This window comes from Ictidomys tridecemlineatus, chromosome 9 (assembly GCF_052094955.1).
Source record: "Ictidomys tridecemlineatus isolate mIctTri1 chromosome 9, mIctTri1.hap1, whole genome shotgun sequence".
In the NCBI taxonomy this organism is placed as follows: Eukaryota; Metazoa; Chordata; class Mammalia; order Rodentia; family Sciuridae; genus Ictidomys; species Ictidomys tridecemlineatus.
The window spans coordinates 134,249,259-134,263,985 of record NC_135485.1 but is presented as its reverse complement, the minus strand read 5'-3'; the positions used below and the strand labels follow the sequence as shown (position 1 = coordinate 134,263,985).

General features: G+C 39.5%; 1 long non-coding RNA gene across 1 annotated transcript in view; it reads right to left on the bottom strand.

The window, feature by feature from the left end:
- LOC120892592 (uncharacterized) overlaps positions 1-14,727 on the bottom strand; it is a 49,070-nt gene that overhangs the window by 26,146 nt on the left and 8,197 nt on the right. Inside the window, exons 2-5 of the long non-coding RNA XR_005737350.2 lie at positions 11,646-11,700; positions 11,327-11,454; positions 7,656-7,899; positions 2,862-6,781 (exon numbers count right to left, since the gene is read on the bottom strand). This is a non-coding gene — a long non-coding RNA (uncharacterized LOC120892592). The remainder of the gene's footprint in view (positions 1-2,861; positions 6,782-7,655; positions 7,900-11,326; positions 11,455-11,645; positions 11,701-14,727) is intronic.

The following is a 14,727-nucleotide window of genomic DNA, read 5'->3' as shown; positions in this document are numbered from 1 at the left end:
GGGTGAGCCAATTCTTTGTAATAAATCTGTCTTCCTCCATCTCTCCCTCCAACACCGTTCTAGCTACCTTGCTTTCTATCACCTACCTCTTTCTCTCTCTCTCTCTCTTTCTCTGTCATCTATCTGCCCATCCCACTGATCCTGCTTCTCTGGAATGATCATCTTCTGGCTTAGGATTATAACAATATTTTTCTTCACCCTGATATTTCCATGATGTCTTTTCTCTTAAAATTATATTAACTCTTGACAGACCGATGCACTCTACATGAACCACTTTCTCCAAAAGGAAATTTCTTCTGAGCTTGGCTACATTAGGAGGGAAAACTTGAGGAAGGATTGAGATGGAGGGAGAGTGGGGCAGAGTGCAGAAGGTGGGGCCACGGAATCACAAGATGAAAAATAACTCAAGTTGACATTTTGACAAAATAAATACATCTCAAACATCTGCTGGTCTTCGGGTGTTTTGAGTACTCCATGAGCTTGTTGACACATGCTAGAAGTAAAGGAGAATCTAAAGCTGACTCCGATGATTGCCTTTCAACAGGGGCCAAGTAAAAGTGCTTTCATTTCTTCAAAAAATAAACTTCTCTAATTTCCTTAGTTAGGATCGTCCATCCTTTGTTTTCTAGGACATTTCTTCAGTCTTGATTGTTTGCCTGAAAAAATAATTAATGAACCACAGAAAGTATTCTTTCCTGTGAATCCATGTCAGCCAATATCTACCTTCTTCTCTCTTTATTTTGCGTCTTCTTACATTCTCTCTCTCTCTCTCTCTCTCTCTATATATATATATATATATATATATATATATATATATGTGTGTGTGTGTGTGTGTGTGTGTGTGTGTGTGTGTGTGTATGTATATACACATATACATAATACGTATGTGTGTGTGTATTTGTGGTGCTGGGATTGAACTGTGGGTTTTGTGCATGCATGTGAGGCAAACACTCTACCAACTGAGCTATACCCCCAGCCCTCATTCAGTATGATTTGCATATTAACTTCATTGGTTTTCCATCTCCCATACTAGAACATAAGCTCTAGCAGGCTAGGATTTTTGCCTGTATTCTTGTATGTAGTAAATGCCTGATACACAGCAGATGCTAGCTTCACTCTTACTGAGTCTGTCATAATAACATAATAAGAGTACTTAACTCATTAGTTTACTATGAGTGGAAAATGATAACGCTGGAATATCCCCAGTCAATCATAACTTGAACTTTCCATGAGAATTCCAATGTCTGCTTCCTTCCAAACAGAGTTTATGGAGATGGAGTAATATGGGGCAGAAATAAAGCATTCATCAGCTTTACTCGTTTTCAGAATTTACTATTCTGTTGTCTATAATTACTTCATTCTCCAGCTATGACACTATCTTGGGTCCTAGGTTGTTGGTTAGTCTGCTCTAACCTAGCGCATCACTAATTAGGGATTTAGGAATAACATACTGCTACCTGTCACTTAAGTCTGCCAGACAGCCAACAAATAGGATAACTGTTGCCTGGCATTATGCTGAAAGTGGTGAAGTATCAAAGACCAATGAGGCATTTTCAGTAACTAATAACAATATCAAGAAAGTGTTCTTCAGACTTAACCTGAATAGCTTAGATTATATTTGGCAGTCAGTCCATTCCTCTTATTCTTTCTTTAGTGGAAAGGAAGAAAAGACATGTATTCCTTCTGCAATAAAACATTGAATAGAGCTTGCAAATAAATGCATTTGAATATTCAGACCAAAGAACAAAGATTTTCAAAGCTTCATTCTCCAACACTTTGCAGTTGAGAATGAATGATCCCATGTTAAATAAAAGATACTCGTGTATAAACTCCACAGAGACACGCTCAGGAATGTTAACATGGGTTGTCTCTGGGTCACAGGGGTTGTTTGTTGTGCTTAATATCTCCATTTTTCTCTGTTGTGGGGATGCATTATTCATATACCAATAATAAGAAGAAAGAAAAGCATTTTTTTTCTTTGAAATGGCATTTTAGATCTTAAGGGTAATAGAAATTTTGCAACTGTCTGCAAAGTCTTATTACCATTAACTAAGTAGAATGGAAGAAAAGATAAAAAGCAACAGGAGTTTAAAACATAAAAATAGGTACACACAGGTCATAGAAGAAATACACAGTCAAAACATCAGTGAGTAAACTCTTCAGTTAACTCAAAGCATTTATAAGCAACTTCTCATGGCCCTTCTGATATTTTCTCATAAACACTAGGAAATCAACCCATTTGGGGACTGCGGGCTATTGGCAAGGGACAAAACACAAAGCACATTTCTTACTAATAATATTTTACTTTAAAACACCATTGATCTTAAGTTACCTCCACAATTGCAAATTGGGGGCTTTTCAAGTAATTTATAGGGAAAAACTGTGAAGTTTATCTTTGAAATGAAATGAAATAATACCTGCACTTCCTACTTTGGGGAAATTTTATGTTAAATCACCCCGACAGGCAGAGATGACAAAACATTGAGCAATATTTAAAGATTTCATTTCTCTTCCTGATAACGACAAGGTTCACTTTGCGCCCTCAGAGGGGAAATCAAATCTGATTTACCGTCAGCTGCCTCTGTGCCACAATCCACATTTCACATTCCTTGAACAGACTCAGCATGGCAATGACATTAGGGTCCTTTCTCAATGGGGCTGATCACCTGCCACATGCCTGACAAATCGTCACAGGCGTCCATTTAAAGCTACCTGTTTCTTTATCATGATAAAGCAGGATGCACAGCGTGTGGTCAACTGTCAGAATCTCACTGGCAGAAGGAAGCTCGATTGACACCACCTTTCTTTGAAAAGGGCAAACAGAATCAGCCAAAGAGACAGTCCACGGCCATTCTTCTCACCTTCCTTCCTCCTCGCTTTGCTTCACCCAAACAGCAGAATGTCTCACTGCTTTCCTTGGCCCTGTCTAGAAAAGCTCAAGTAAGATTTTTTAAGAAAGCCCTGGGGAATGCCTGAAAAGCAACCCTGAGCAGCCTGACTCTCATAATCCACAAATTACTATTCTGATCCCGAGTCCCAAGCACACGGGCAGTAAGCTGAGGGGAAGCGCCGGTGAATGGGTTGTGAATTTCAACGTCCAACAGAGAAAGAATTAAAATGTTTAATCATCTCCCAATCTCACAGGTGTAGCAAAGCAAATGCTAGCTGCCCAGATGGAATTATTGTGGGGAGCAAAGAGAAAGTGCATCCTTTTGAATGCATGCCTGGGTTATATTCCGTGGTTTTCAGTTTTGCCTCAAGCTGGATCCAAGTTAGTCAAGACTGTGGCGCGGGGCATAACTCCCAGGGGCATGTCCCCACGCCTGTGCCTGTCATCACTAGAGACCACTCCTCAGAGGCAACTGCCATAAATTCCCAATGATAAGATTTGGAAGGGGAATGGGGAAGGCAAGACACAATCTGCTGTGCTGTTGAAGAGATACTGAGATAAAGGATATAACTCCATTCATCAACATTCTCCTCTTGGATAACAGAGGGCAGGAAGTCAGAAAAATGTTTATAGGGGAAGGGCCCAGGTGAGTGACGAAGGGAGATTGCATTCTTCACTAAGAGGAAGCAAAGCAAAACAGCATGGTAAATGCTCATTTTAATACAAGGTTTAATTAATTGTCTGTATTTTCCTTCCCAAAGCCCGAAAATGTTTGCAAGAGTCATATTCAGCTTGCTTTGTCTCGACTCAAAAGCATTTCTTCTGTTGAGAATCCCGTGTTTCCTCTCATGGCATGGATTCTTGTGCCACCCCGTGCAGACCTACCGAAGTTACCCATTTGTATCTGAAGCAGTTATTTTTTGCTGTTGGGCCACCTTTCAATTTTAAAACTTTGGAAGGTCAACAACCTTCCATCTCAGAATTGCTAGGAAATGTGCAACTAGGATTCTCTGCTCATATTACCAATCCCTGTTCCACAAAGAGAAAAAAGAAAAAGTAGCACTGATGTTTCTGCATTCAGGCAAAAGAAATTCACAGCATGTGGCTGAGGGTTTTTCTTATGTTTATTAGTCATTCATGTTCTATTTAGTGATTATTACTTTGCCTACTCATCTGATGCATTGTTTGCCTTGTTCTTATTTACAATCTATATTTACTATGTCAAAATTAAAACAATTCTTTGCCAGTAAAAAAAAAGAAGAGAAGAAGAAGAAAAGAAGAAAAGAAATTCTTGGCAAAGCTTGGTACACACGTTAGGGACTGCCAATTTTCCGTTGGCTGAAAGTATAGATAGCAGACTTTTTTTTTAATGGGATCATTTACATTTTTTGAATATGCAAATGAGCTTCCAACAGATTTGAGAAGTTGACAATAGATTCTCTTAAGCCTCTGGACACTTGGTTTCTGGGTTCTCCAGCCTCTGGGTTTTCCTCCTGCCTCTCAAGTTACAGGCTCACTTCCCTGTCCCCTGGGGCTCTCTGTGCAATCCACAGCACCTTCTTCTCTCGTCCACTGCAGACATTAGCTCCTATAATGCCTCTTCCTCCAGTACTGAGTTTTTCTGCACTGAGGTTCCACTCTTACAGATGGGAATACCATACGCATGTGGCTAACACGTTCGTTTGCACAAAAAATAGTTATTATTCATGATCCCCCTGTCCTTCTCACCCCCATCATCCTTTGGCAGGTAGCTTCCAAGATAGATCTTTATTTGGCTGAAAGAACTGAATGGAGGCCCTAGGGGTGACCACGGGTAATTTGTTGTGGAAGATGGGGTGGGGACAAGGTCAGGTGGAGGTAGGCTTGTGGAAGGAAAGGTGGGAACTGAGGCAGCTTCCACTGAGAAGAGTCTTGGTGAAAGAGTAAAACCCTTAAAAGGCACAAGGTGAGACATTTGGGTATGTGACTTCCAACCTTGCTGGCCCTCACAAACCCTCGTGGAGTCACACTGTTCACAGTGTTTCTGAAGCCACATTTGTGTACGGGAAATTTTTATTTTTGTTGGTCTGTGTGTTTGGGGCATGCAAAGACATGCTCAGCCGATCCCCACTATAGAAACTAGAACAAAGGTGGCCAGCCTCACTTCCCTGTCCCCTGGGGCTCTCTGTGCAATCCACAGCACCTTCCTCTCACATCCACCGCAAGCAACTGGAACTCAATCTCACTTGCTTCTCTTCTGCCATTTCCCTTTCAGGAAATGACAGAGCCATTCCCCCACTTGTCCTTGACGGACAACTCTACTAGAAAACAGCCGCCATGTTTGACCTCCACGTCTGTCTCAAATCTGTCCTCTTTTCTCCATCATAGTTCTGGCTCAAGTACCATCATCCCTCTCTCTAGAAGAATTATTAATGCTTCCTAACTGGCCTCCTGTTTCCACTCTTCCCGCTTTCCAATCCGAGTAATCTTTGAAACATATCACATCATAAAAGCAGAGCCTCTCACTATTCTTAAAATCCAAAGTCCTTATTTTTACTGACAAGAACTTTCATGATATGACCAACGTTTCCACCCAGTCTTACAATCCTCCTTTTCTTTCTTGCCATATTCAAGGCTCCTGATCCCCGTGTCATTTCTCTGAAGAGCTAAGTGACTTCCTACTTATAAATATGTGGTTTTCTTTGCTTGAGAGCCCCATCCCCATTAGGAACCCACCTGTCCTTACCTCACTAACTCCTTTCTTCTGCTCACACTTCCCCAGTCAGCTGCGATGTCACTTCCTCAGAGAACCTTTTACTCCTCTCCCATACCCTCATCCCTCCCAGACTTATCAGCTCCCCCTGTTATGCACCCTCCTAGCGAAATACACGTCTGCTCCAGGGCATTTACTTCATCCATAATAAATAACCTCTTCTAAAATCATTAATGTCCACCTCCACCACCTGACCCATGATGCTGATGTTGTAGCCTTGTGTTGGTGACTGCTGATCATTTAATGTCACATAGGCACTCCTATCCAGGCTCAGGATTTCTGCGATAGATTCTTTTAAGGCTAATATATTAAAAATTGAAAGATCTCTGTATCAATCATAATTCTATTTGCTATTTCTATTTCTCTATTGATGCTAGAAGAAGATGCTACCGGAGACACTCAGTAACTATAGGAAAGTAAGACTGAGATGTGGGTGAGAGTAAAATAAAAATGCTGGGAACTGCAGGGCAGGGGAGTTCTCCTTCCAAGGATGCATCAGTCACCAACAAGGACACCATCTCCCACGACCCAGGCAGCCGTGCACTTCCTGAGGTAAAGGAGCAGGGTCCATTCCACTTGAGTCTCACCCTCATTGCTGAGGGAGCTCAGGAAGGAGTCCATTAGTGCCACCTGGGCGACAGATTTATGGTTTCATCATCATGCCCACTAATAAATGAACTGGCGATATGAATCAAATTCACTGGAATCTCTGTTCATCTTGAATACATTGTAAAAAAATCAAAGTCAAAGTGATGTGCTCCGTACTATTTCAGACGTAATAAAGCCTAAAGCCCTCTCTGCCAAATGGGAATTATGTGCACTGAGCTATTGTATCTAACCCAAAATATTTGGGGGCCTAATAGCCCATGGCGCACAGCTCATCAAAAGAGACCAGGAGAAAAGACAAGCTTTACATCAGCAGCCGACTCCTTTGCTACACCCCCCCCACCCTGTTTCCACCTCCAAGAGAATCAGCATAGGCACTTGGACCTGCAGTGGTGTCTCCAGTGTCTTTCCCTAAGAAACCACTTCAGCCTCTCCTCCATTTGCCAGCCAGTGTGTACGATTTTTGATTCCCTCGTTCGACAGGAATTTCACGTGTATTCAGTAGATGTCCACAGCATGTATTGCTTCAGGTTCTGTGGAAAAATGAAATATAAAAGGAAAGAAAACCGCAGCTCTGAAACTAAGTTAATATTTTCACATTCATAACTTTCATATATAGGCACGTAAACCAATCCAGGGGACTACTCGCTTTAAAAGTGGAGACCCTTTAGCTCATAGATCATAATGATGGGTTTTAAGTGAATTTCAGAATAAAAGGGAGGTCACTGTGGGATAAGTTAAGTCTAAGAAATATACTTGGAAGAACACAGAAGGTGAAGGGTTGAGCTGTACTGGTACCTACAGCTTGTTTAAGGGGGACCATGAAGAAAGATTTTGAATCTGAATACATTAATAGGGATAAAGGAGGAATAAACCCTTAACGAGAAAGCCATAATAAAAGTGGTGTTTTAAGGAAATGATAGGTTAAAAGTTGGATGGGCCAACAGTGGCAAGAGAGTTGTGACTACAAGTACAAGATGCTGAAGGCCTACCTAGTTGACAGAGAATGAGAATAAATGGAACAATAATTGGGAATGTTGTTGAGAAATGAGAATCTATGCATTTCAGTGGCAAGAGAGTTGTCAGAGATTTTAGGAAGGGTGGGAAACTTGGACATTTTTATATTTAGAGTTGTTTTGTTGAAATTGGAGTGGGACATCCATCTGAGAACTGGGTAGGTTTTGTTTTCAGTGTTTGGCAATAAGGATGGTGATTCCAAGGGACCTGCCAAAACTTGCGATTGAGAGGCCCTTGGAGTTCATGGGGTTCAAGTCCCTTGCAGAGTTCAGGATTCCTTCCTAGATCCTTCCACCCAGGTATGAGTACTTTCTGTTTCAGGTCACTACGAGAAATCGTCCCTTATGCAGTATTAGTATTTACTCTCCTGTAACTTGTACCTAAAGTTACCTGCTGAAACAGCTCTGAATAAGAATATGTGCTCTTCACATATATGAGAGTCAATGCCTTTCGAGAACACGTTACTCCCTTCAGGTACAGCTCGTTCTCACAACACAGAAACTCCTCGTTTATTAATAGACATTAGAAAGGCATCACGAGGATCTCCCAGCTACAAGATTTACTGATGCTATTTCCATCTTATGGTTGGTTCATGGTCTCTCTTGCTACAAAAGGACAGACAACTTCCTATTCCCTGAGAGAAAGAGAAAAAAAAAACATAAAAACCACATTCTAAACAAAGCATCTTAAGTTCAGTAAAAACCCAACTCCAGCAAGTCTGAGGAATTTGTGGTGGAGCTTCTAACTTGAATGAAAAAAAAATAAATAGATTTAAAGAATCAAATTCGATGTTTCAAAGGATTGTGATTTTCTACTTCCATTCACACTATAAATTTAGCAGGCTCTAGTGATTTTTAAAAATTTGTTATTATTTTCTGATATTTATAACAATTCATCTGCTTCTAAACCTTGAAGTGCATTCATGAAAAAGAAAAATCCATTTAGGTATCTATTACCTCTGAATGGAGGCTGAGTTTGAAACCTCCACACACTAACAAATGTTTGCCTATGCAAATGAGTTTTGCACTGGTATTCTGGCCGAGATAATAAATTGTTATTATTCATGCTCGTAATAACATATATCTACATTGTAAGTTTCTCAGAAGAATTGAAACGAATTCTTCCTTATTCTACAGCAACTCTCATTTATAAAAGTCACAAAATAGTACCTTTGTTGTTCCAAGTGAGAAAATGTTAGAAAGATACACACAGGCCCATCAAAGCCAAAGTTGGTGTCCAATGTGCCAGTAGTCAGAGGATACTCATGAATTAACACTCCTCTGATGTTTTATCTTTCTAATTCAGTACCAGCTAATTTTATAAAACCCAAATCAAGAAGAATAAAAAAAATACTACATGCACCTACTGTGTGACCAATGTTATATGATATGGAAGACACAGTCTACCCCTAACTTGGAGACTCTTGTTAAGAGAGTATATCTTGACTTGTTTAGGGAAAGCAGTAGCTAAATTACAAGAAATAAAAAGAGCTCTGTTTTATTTCCTACTCTGCAACCAACCTGAAGCTAGTTATTTATCCCACCTGTAAAATGTAATAAAACTGCACACGACAGGCCTATCCCAGAAGGAGAAGTGAGGATTCATCTCCTGTAGGTGTCTGGTGTTGTTGCGATATACAAATTGCAGCTCTTCATTTTGCTTTGAGAACACATTCATGGTCCTTGCACCCTGGAGGCTACCTTCAGCTGTCCTGATAGTAGATCAACCTCTACTCAACATTCCTTCTCCAGCATCTCCTGAGGATTAGCGAAGACCAAGCTAAAAATATTGCTCAATGATTGCACTTTAAATCATACACGGTTGAGACTTACAAGGTCTCAATTTACTTTAGTAATACAAAATTAACCTTGTAGGTGCAAAATTACAGTATTATTTTATAATTATAGCTATATTCTCTATATTTATGGGGTATTTCAAAATACCTGACCTTCCCAATGTAGGTTAACTAATTATTTTGTATCTGGCAAGGAGTAACTTCATTAGACCTGTATCTCTCAGTGGAAGTGTGGCTAACACTTCTTCATCTGACCAGGTTCTATTACCATTGTGCCTGACACATTAATTAAATTTCACGCCCAAGCATGAACTTAGAATTTTAAAAAAGCTTAGCCCACTGCACCCATGTGACACTTAGTTGTTTATAGCATCAGACTCTCAGTGTAAAAGGCCTATAAATAAATTTATATTTATTGTCTGTGTATATTTTGTTTTTTTTTCTCTCTACTAGACCACAAGCTCTTTGGGGGGCAGGAAATTTTGTTGTTTTTTTTTTTTAAATTCATGCTTGTAATCAGAGTTTCTAGAAAGATACTTTGCACATGGGAAGCAGATAATAAATATGTGTTGCATACTGGAAATGCATTTGGACTGAAATGAAAGATACAGATTTTTCAATGTATTGTGTTGAGTGAGTAGAACACTGTCTGAGTGTAGTCAGAGTTTAGTTGGTCATATTCTCATTTATTCAGGTTTTAAACAATTACTAGTCTAAAATGAAAGATGAATGAAGTTATGTTGTCTTTTTTTTCCCCTATGGTCATTTCTTAAAGAGGCAAACGTAGTGCAGGCTACTAAACAATATTATATACAATGTCATACAACATGAATCAAGAAATTCACTTTCCTTAAATAGAATCAAGTTGAGAAGTCTTTTTTTGGGGGTGGGGGAGGGGTAACTGGGGATTGAACTCAGGGGCACTCAACCACTGAGCCACAAAACCCAGCCTTATTTTATATTTTATTTAGAAACAGGGACTCACTGAGTTGCTTAGTGCTTTTCTATTGCTGAGGTTGGCTTTGAACTAGGGATCCTCCTATCTCAGCCTCCTAAGCTTCTGGGATAACAGATGTGTACCACCATACCCAGCGAAAGTAATTTTTAATTACAGCAAATTGAAAAAAAAAAATAGAAATATTTTTTTTCTTTCTTTCTTTCTTTCTTTTTTTTTTTTTTTTGTGGTACTGGAAACAGAACCCAGAACCTCACATATGTTAGGCAAGCACTCTACTGCTGATGAGAAAATCATCTCTTCTTGTTTTCTAATTTCAAACATTTATTTTGATTATAAATACTTAAGAAATACTTCAATATTTAAATGTACATAAACCATTTAAGTAAATAAAAATTGAAACTTGAAATTTATTTTGTAAGCACAAAACCCAGGAAATTCTCACTGATTATCACACTATACATCCTTAAATTTTTCTCAACCTGAAGCTTTATGTTTTCTGTATCTTTTTTTCTCTGTAAAAAAAGTGAAAGAACAAATTACTTGCTACTTCCTTTGACTGAGAAGAACTGATACAAAATTACCTATTTTTAACATAAAAATTGGAGTTTAAGAATTTTTGTATGAATCATAGAAATCCTCTGACAGAACTCGGGAGTTACATGTTAAAGCACAGCTATGAAATTAAGTGAGCTATTCTAAAAGAACTCTCTTTTTACCATATATGTTCCGTATGCCTTCATAACGTTGGTACACAATTGGATATGACTCAAGTAACCTTCAAAGTTCATTTAATTTTTTTTTCAATTTCCAGTAAGAATATAAAAATATTAGGTCGTAGTAGAAATGCAAGTGAAATAAGGAAGCTTGCTGTTGAAAAGCCTAAAGTAAATTTGTAGACACTAAACCTAGACCCAAACCATGACTAAGATAATTATAAATGACAAGTAAAAATAATTATAAAGTAAAAGTCAATGAGCACAAGCCACCCTCTGTTGAACTCTACTCATCAAAAGTGCCTTTTAGAACAAAAGCACTAACAGTTAATGATGGAAGTGGTTTCACAGCCTAGAGATACCCATAGGTAGGTTTAAGAGGTTGCCATAGATCAGGATCTATTCATTTCACATTCACCTGAATAAGCAATGTCACTGGCTGCAACATCCATATTAAGACTATTGGTAAATAAGATCAGGAAAGTAACCAATGACCAAAATGTAAGAGCTGTCCCTATGACAACTAGAATACATATCCAACATAGAGTTATATATTAAATCCATGTGTCAGTTTTCCATTACTGTGACAAAATACCTGAGATAATCAATTTAGAAAGAGAAAAGGCTTCTTTTGGCTCACGGATTCAGAGGTTTCAGTCCATGGATGCTTGGTCCTTTTGCTTTAGGTCTGTGGTGGAACACATGGTAGAGGAGGACTCTCACCTATAAGTAAAAGGAAAGCAAAAGAAGCAGAAGAAGAGGTCAGGGTCCCAATTTCTCCTCAGAAGGCTCACTCTGATAACCTAACATGCTCCCACTAGTTCCTACCTCTTAAAAGTTCTACCACCTCCCAATAATCCCATAAGCTAGAGACCAAGCCTCCTAACACACAGGTCTTTCGGGAGGGTACTTACCCAAACCATGGCGACCCTCTCTTGATTTTTCCATATATATGAATTCACTTTATTTCTAAGTAGATATAAAGCAACACGATATTAAACATCAATAAGTAAATTAATAAATACTAACCCTACTTGAAAGTTCAGAAATCAATACAATTGATTTTCTACTTCTCCTGTCACTAGATAAAAACAGCTTTTTAGAATCATTCATTTCACAGTGAATATCAGAGTGGATTTGCATTGCTATTGCGATCAGAAAATTTAATAAAACTGTAGGAGAAAAAAAAAATAAGGGAAACCAAGCAACAGATTTGTTTTCTTTCAGATGCTAAATTGCATGTGGAGAAAGAACTGTGTTTTCTCTTTTTCTATTCCAAATCAGGTTCAGCATTAACTTTATTTATTTTTACTTTATGACATTTCAGTCTTTGATGAAGCACCCTTTGGGGGGGTTAGATCCTGAAAAACAACAATATAAAAACTACAACTTGGAACCAAAGTTAAATATAAAAGCAAAGAAATTCAAGAGAGCAAGCATTAACTAAAGACACTAAATAGGTAAGATTTTGCAATGACCGTGACATCTAAAATACCATGCGCATTTCTTCTAGAAAGAACTTAAAGGAAGCTCTCTTTGTTCCACTTATAAAGTCATGCCATAGTTTTTCTTAATGGTGTTTGTATGGTGTCTATTGAGTCAATGTGGCCAGAAATAAGAAAACTTTAAGCCATATTTGTCTGATTGGCTCCATCAGGAAGTAGAGACAGACAACAAGGGTGGTTCCCAAGCCTTAGCTGCAGCTGCCCTGCATCACCTGGAGGACTTAGATTAATAGGTAGACCTCCCCGGGGGGGTCTGTAATAGGTCTGTGGTATGGAGGGCTACCCAGATTTCATTTTCTAACAAGGTCCCAGGTAATTCTGGTATTTCTGGTCCTAGTACCCACTTTATAAACTGAGAGGAAAGGAGACTGTTAAGAATTGAAATGCATTAATATATAGGCTCCTCAGAATCCAGTTGGACTGAGAATTCCAATCCAGGAGTTTAACGGCCAATGAAAATATCACCTACAGGGTGTCACTATTTTCAAGTCCTTCTAGAAACTACCTCAGAAATACCAACTATATCTAATGGTTCAGGTACGTGAGAACCAACTCCATACCTTGCTCCAAGGCCAAGAGGAATGTTGGAAAGTTGGTGTGTATTACATGCCCTCCCGCTCCACTCCTGGACTCACTACATACCTCTTCCACCATGTGGGTATACACACAGAGCACACTCAGCCAGTCCATCAGTAAAGCTACCGGGCAGGAATAACAGTACTAATATCACATAGCATGGGTGTAAATATTTAAAAGTTACAAATACCATTTTATAAAACCACTAAATAAAATATGCCTTGTCCACTTAGCTTGACAAATATATTTTCATAACAACTTGGCAGGTGCAATTCTAATTTATTAAATGCAGACTTAGAGTTTTGTGCCTGAAAATTGAGATCTAACCCCTAACCTTCAAGATATTCATCTTCCCTTTCCAACCCCAGCTGTAATTTACACTGGGAGGGGCCAGGAGATTCGACTACGTACCGTAGAGAACAGCTACCATCCCCTGGCCATCTCTTGGACCCACTGTTGGATACTATGGCATGGTCTTAGGAGAGTGGGGCCATGGGAGATGCTTTCCAGACCATGGGGAACAGGGTCAGGGCCTGGTGAACAAGGAGCTCTTAGACCACTGTTCCCCGAATAGAGTCTAGAAGAGGGGCACAGGTCTAGGTGGGAAAGTGCCCTTAGTCCCTGTAGAATCCCTACCCCGTGGGGCGAACAAGGCTAGAAGAACATCAAAGAGCAACCTCTAAAAAACAGGAGGGGAAACTGTGAAGACGGAACTACTGTTTTCCTCACCAGAGTCCTAGGATCCTCATATATTATATATTTTTTCACCAAAACCTCAAGTACTTTATTCATCTTAAATCGCAAGCAACTGAAGACAGAATAAGGTATTTTGCTCTTAAACACATCTTTTTACTTGTATTAAAATTTCTATTATAAACAGTCTAATGGTATAATAGGAGGACAGGAAAAGTGTGTCAATAGGAAATAGATGTTATTCCCTGATGCTATGAGGCCTCTGCACACAACATGCTGTAAGATAAAATTTAATTGGCATATTTAAAGAACATAGGTGAACTTGAAAATAGGTGGCACAGGGAGTTAATTTATTTCCCACAAATGTATATTTTAATCATCCAGGAATAAATCTAGAGTATAGACTGTTTCTTAAAGTTATTAGAACAAAGAATATTGTTTCAGAGAGCATCTAACTGAATTGGTGCTTCTCAGCACACGTGTTGGAAATGGTGGATTAGATGATGTGTTAGTTATCTATTGCTTTGTTACAAATTTCCCTGAATTGTGGCTTAAAAGATGATGCATGTTTATCATCTCTTAGAGTTTCCACAGGTCAGGAATCTGGGAGAGGCTAAGCTTGGAGATTCAGGCTCAGAGTCTCTGATGCAATTGCGGTCTGTCAGCCAGCCAGGATCAAGTCAAGTGAAGGCTTGACCAGGACTGGAGGATTACAGGCAGGGTAGCTGACCCCCACCACTGGCAACGGTGCCAGTTATGGATATAGGCCTTTCTCCTCAGAGGAGCCTCTTCCTAAGAGGCTGGAAGGTCCCCATCCCATGGCATCTCGTGTTTCCTAAAGGGAGAGTCCAAGGCAAAAGCCACTGAGTTTTCAATAACCTAACGTCAGAAGAGACACAGTCTCACCTCCACCATATTCTATGGATCACAAAGTCAACCCTCGTCCAACCCGGAAGGGGACGGTGCAGGGCCATGACTGCCCAGAAGAAAGGACCACTGAGGGAGTGCTGACTCCCACAGATGGCTCCTATGGACTCCTCAAGTTCTAAGAATGCATAATTGGTGAAAATCTAGACTTGTTACCAATGATACTGAAAAACATTCAGTCGGAAATGAACTGTTGCGGATGTATAAAGTTGATCACTATAGAAACAGAATATTGGCTCCTCAGAGATGCCTGTCTCCTAATCCCTGGAATCTATGAATACATCCCCGAGTGTGG